We start from the raw sequence: 5,799 nt of genomic DNA, 5'->3' as shown, positions 1-5,799 counted from the left end.
TAGCGCTGGAGGAGTGCCACGCCATCCGGTGTGCCCTGCAGGCGGTGGATGTGGTGGGGCCCCACTTGCAGGGCCCGCATCTGGATAGGCCAGGAATCTGCCTCCGTGTACGTCACCGCCACCGAGGATGTGCTCGGAAGGCCCAGGCAAAGGCGGATAGCCCGGCGCTGATCCACCTCCAGCTCCTCCCATCCGCGCGGCTTGAGTTGCACCAAAGGCAGAGCATAGAGGACAGCGAACGACGCCCTGCCGTGGAACACCCGCAGGGCCACGGTGTGTGTGCAGCCCTGACCACGCGCCAACAACCTCCGCACGCTCTGGTGGACCCTCATTGTGCGTTGCCGGAGCGCCTTCACAGCAGGTATCCAGGACAAGTGGCAGTCGACCAGGAGCCCCAGATACTTGAAAGACTCCAGCCGCACAAGAAAAAACTGGCTCGTTCAAAATGACGCAAAACAGCTCCGGCATACGAAATTAAAGCACGCGCAAAAAGGAGTGAACTCCCCCTAGCGCAGTTTCAGGCCGGAGGCGCGCCAGCACTGTGAAGGTCGGAAATTTGAAATGCATGAGGGGCAGCACTGAGCGGATAAGGGCTCTGCAGCCCATTATGGCGAATCACTTCTCTGAACTTCCGACAGCCTTCACATTGAGTGAAACGGCTTAGATATTTTGGACATGAGCCATGCGCCAATGAACACATGTGATACAAAGCCGCTCTGGATGTTCCTGCCAGTGTTGTTGCGTTTCTTTTTAAACAGCCTTCAGTTGTACAATGGTCGTATTGCACTTTTTATTGCAAAAACAAAGTAAACGTACGTTATTTTCGATTTCGACAACTAGAATACTAAGTACATCTTTAGTTACTGGTTCGGTGTATCGGCATCATCTAGCGGTACAACTTGTTTTTCCGATTGTACGAGTCAACTTCCGGGAAGATAGAGGACATGGATGCCGAAGATTGTTATAAAAAAGCAAGAAATGCTGTGTAGTGGGCATACCTGTCTTTATAAGTAATCGCGTATTCCAGTTTTGGGTGGGAACAGGGGTTGTAGCTGATATTTTACCAAAATTTGTCTTTCTTCTTTCTTTCCATTTTCATTTATAGCCGCCGCACGGCACAAAATAAAATTTACTGAAAACGAGCTGGCGCGTGTACACCTTTTCCTGCGGTCTTCGTTTTTCTACGTCATAATTATGGCAGCTCACGTCAAAATTACCACGTGCGCTTTTTGGCAATCTTATTTTTCGGAGTGACAAAACTGCATGCTGAGTTTTACGTGGAGCCTTCAGATGAATTTTATCACATATTGCGTTCTTTAATATTACTTTTCTGGGTAGAAAGAATTGTTCCGATTTTCTCCCCTTCAGGGATCACAGACTTGCCAAGGACATTCTCCTGTCCCGTTTTCAAAACGTCACGACGCACTTGTATCGGAAGGGCATCAGACACGTGGCCGTCATCAACATTAATCGTGAGAGTGTGACGCCGAACGACTTTGTTACAGCGCTGAAGGCTCTCAAGGTAAGTCGTGCAATACAGGCCAGCTTATTTCTTCCACGTGATTTTAATGGGAGCGTAAATCGACGGCTTGGCAGCTATAGAAAAAACCGGGGCGCACAAGTGCATTCGAACCTACTGTAAGGATTAGGATTATTGCGTAATGGAGTACGCAGTGTTTACGAAATGATTGCGGAATGTTTACAAAGCAAGAACACATTTAAAAAGAGAAAGTAGAATGTTTGAGCTCATTTTCGCCGGAAAGGTACCAACCAATACAGAGCACACATTAAGGCGATCATACTGATCACAGATGTTCAGAATGTATATATATATATATATATATATATATATATATATATATATATATATATATATATATATATATATATATATATATATATATATATATATATATATATATATATATATATATATATATATATATATATATATATATATATATATATATATATATATATATATGTGAGAACATTCTGAGCATCGCGTCCTATTTACAGTGACCGGGTCGTACATTGTGGGCAACCTCCTGTGCTTCATCTTCCCCTCATAATCATGCTCATCACCATTCGACCAATTCCCTTCTTGGGAAGATCATCGTCATCAGAGGCTGGTTCTGGGTCTGCGACGGTTGCAACGCTTCCTAATAAACGTCCTCCTGCACTTGTCCCTCAAGGTCCTCTCAAGATATATATATATATATATATATATATATATATATATATATATATATATATATAAAGAGAGAGAGAGAGACAGAGACAGAGAACGGTAGTTTGTTTATTATACTTGAAGCAGGTACACATTTTTCTAAGAAACAAAGGAAGTGGAGAAAACCATGCCCACAGGATGTGAACTGAACCCACGGCCTCCTGAATACGCGTCTCCTGCGATGACCACTACGCTACCGGCGGGGCTGTGCTCCCCTTCACTTTCGGGGGTATTTATGTTAGGGTAGTGGTTTTCAGCACTTGGGGTGTTGGGCAGCGCCACTACAACTAACCGGGGTAAAGGCGACCTTTCTAACCGCCGGGTCGTGACTCGAGCGTCGTGAGCGCTCTATAGCGTTGAACCCTCTAATGTTTCCTATGGCACCAATTCAGACAGAACAGATACCTTCGCTTTGCATTTAGAGAATCAGAAAGGGAAATGATCGGCTCGTTGAATTAATAGAGAAATAAGTGTAGGCAGGCAAGAAGTTCGAACACAACGGGATGTACCGTATTTTAAGGGCAGAGCACTTTACGGTATGGGCTTATCATAGCTTGTCTGTCGTCACGCTGTCTAACCACCGCAGTCACGTGGTGTCACGGAGCCTGATTTCCTCGGCGTCACGCACTCACAAAGAGGCTTCGAAAATATACCCGCTTGTCCCTCGATTCAGCCTGCCGGCTACGAGTTGGTAGAATACTTGATGAACAGGTTTATATAAGCAGAACCATTCCAAACTCCCGGAACCCCTGGCACTTGCCATACATGTCCCCATTATATTACGCAAAAAATGTAGGTACACTTTACGCAAAATACACGTTATTAACCGACTATTACCGCGTCCATTTTGTTAAGAATGCTTACTGGCTCGGTTTTTGCGGCATAAGCGAAAAAAAGTGGACACCGAAGAGAAAGCGACACGTTCAAAAAACGCGTTCAAAATGCGAGCGAAGGCTCCAGCGTGTTCCGGGTGAAATCAAGCACAAAAAGAACAGAACTCGCGCTCGTGCTATTCGAGGCAGAAGAAACAAAAGGTCAAGAAAAGTAATGTGATCTGTCCAAGAAGAAAGCGCGCGAGCACTGCGAAGACGGGAAAATTGAATGGCGTTGAACAAACCACTGTTCAATTCATCAAGAGAGGATTGAGAGAGCGGAAGAGCGTGAGGAGTGGTAGCAAAAAGCGAGGGACGGCGCCACAGCCTTTACGGGGAATCATTGCTCTGCATTACCGACAGATTTTTCGTTGGGAAAATCTGCTTTAATAATTAAAGCTGCTTTAATTTTCGTTGAGTACGGCTGCTTTAATGCTTTAACATATCAGGGAGCTGATGTGGGCTCCCGCAAAAGTTTCGAAAATGCTTTTTCTTTCAGATTGCGTACGGGACGTTAACGGCGTTTAGGTCGGATAGGCCTTCGTACGCTGTTCTGGGTGCGGCCATTGACGACCCTTCATATTACGGACTGGTGAGGCTAATGAAGTAAGCTCGTGAGCGGAAGATTTCGCTGTTTTATAGTGCACCATTGGTCTATGCATATTGTCACAGTGCTTAATTTTGGGCACTTAAGAACATCACATGCTAAAAATTACTGGTGGCTCCTTGGACCACACATAAACCTTTGTACAGCCAGGCATAATGGGCCAGCTACACTGTTTGCTTATATTCAGCTAACCTCATGAACTACGCTCACCAGAGTGATTCTACGATGGGATTTGCGGGCCACGGGATAAAATTGAGTAGAACATAGTCGACACATTTGTAATTCGCCAGAGCCATTCTACGATGGGCTTTGCGGGCCACGGGTTAAAAATGAGTAGAACATAGCTGATACATCCGTAATTCGCTGGAGCGATTCTACGATGGGTTTTGCGGGTGTTACATTTGAGTAGAATATACTTGATTAATTCACATTTTTCAGACTTCGACATTTGAAACCACAGGTCCCATTTATCTTCCACAGATGCTCTGCCTGCATTTATATTCGGTTCGTTACGTTTGCCTTTAGAGTACAGTCACCGACCGTTCTTTTGGACTAGACGGGTACCGCGATAATTCCGAATAATCGGGAGTCCAAAGAATGTATTCATTAAAAAAAGGCTTCATTGGCCTGACGGCTGGAAAAACGTATGTAGGCGCGTCCGTACACACGCACGCCTACGCCTGAATAAGTCCCCGTTTATTTCCGCCAGTGTTTGTTCCTGTAGGTGGGCAATATCACTGAATGGGCTCGCAGTAGATCAGTATTTGATGCCTCTGGCGTTGGTGCCACGTAATCATCGTATTCACTGTCCACCTGCACCGGTTCGAGCGCCTGCCGTACGATTTAGTCATCATCCAACTAAGCATACGGCAGGACGGCGCTATCGATGTTGGGGAAATCTTCAAACATAGCCGCCCCAACATCGACACCGCTAGCACGGAGGTCATCGAAAATGTCGGATGCTGCGGCAGGCGGCATCTCAACTGTGAAGTTCCGGACTGTGTCCCTACTGTCGTCCTCACTACCAAACACAAATCCCGCATGCCTAAGGGAGTTGCGGATAGTGTCTTGCGTCAGTGCCCCCCCAGCATCAGACAGGCTGCTGATAGCTGACAGCACGTCCACAACGTAGCTTTTGTCACTGTCCACACACAACAGCGCATGATTCAGAAGGCGTGATTGGTAGTGCAGCTTCAAGTTCTTGAGGACACTTTGCTCCATTGGCCGCAACACACTGGTGCTCTTCGGCGGCAAAAATTCCAAGAGCACCGAAGCTGGATTCCGAAGAATCGAACGGCGTGCTATGCGAAGCCCGAAGTATCTGTCGTGGATATACCGTATCTACTCGCGTAATCACCACAGTTTTTTTTTTCAACAAATTTGATATACATTTAGAGGTGGCGTCATTACGCGGGGTGCATTTCTTGCAAAACATTTTTGTGCACAGAAAACGCAGGCAAGTTGTGGGTAAACATTTTTAAGATAGTTCTCATGAGCACAATACAAATAATAACCTGAAACATTATAAAAGCTTCGCACGCCGCCGCCAGCAGCTTTGCAAATTGACGCAAAATGCCGCGCTTTCATGAATTACCGAACGCGCCGGACGCGCCGGTACAAGTTTGCTGCTAGGTGACAACAGTTCGACCAATAGGTGGCTGCCACTGTTACAGTACGGGACATCAAAACAGATATGGCGGCCGACTCAGCAGCCTAAACGTTTTTTCTGAATATCGGCAAGTCTGCCTCAATAAGGTATTCATGACCTCTTCGAAAGGGAAAGAAACAGGTAAGCACGACCATCATCAGCTAGACTTTACATACACTCCCCATATTGCTGCCGCTATTGCAGGGTGCGTTCATTGCGCGGGAAAGAAAAAAAATCGCACTAGCACGACATACTTAGTGGGGGGGTGTGATCATTACAGGAGTGCGATCATTATGCGAGTAAATACGGTGCATGTCCTTCAATCGGACAATGGCCGCACCGCGAAGGTGTCCGAATAAACAAGTGTGTCCGAATTTTCGGCATCCGAACAAACGGTCAGCGACTGTATTTTGTATAATCCTGCGGCAGTGCCAAGTTTAAA

Source organism: Haemaphysalis longicornis, unplaced genomic scaffold (assembly GCF_048455015.1).
Source record: "Haemaphysalis longicornis isolate Haplotype H1 unplaced genomic scaffold, Haemaphysalis longicornis Haplotype H1 scaffold_5, whole genome shotgun sequence".
Lineage (NCBI taxonomy): Eukaryota > Metazoa > Arthropoda > Arachnida > Ixodida > Ixodidae > Haemaphysalis > Haemaphysalis longicornis.
The sequence above is the reverse complement of the archived record's forward strand: the minus strand, read 5'-3'. Positions refer to the sequence as shown.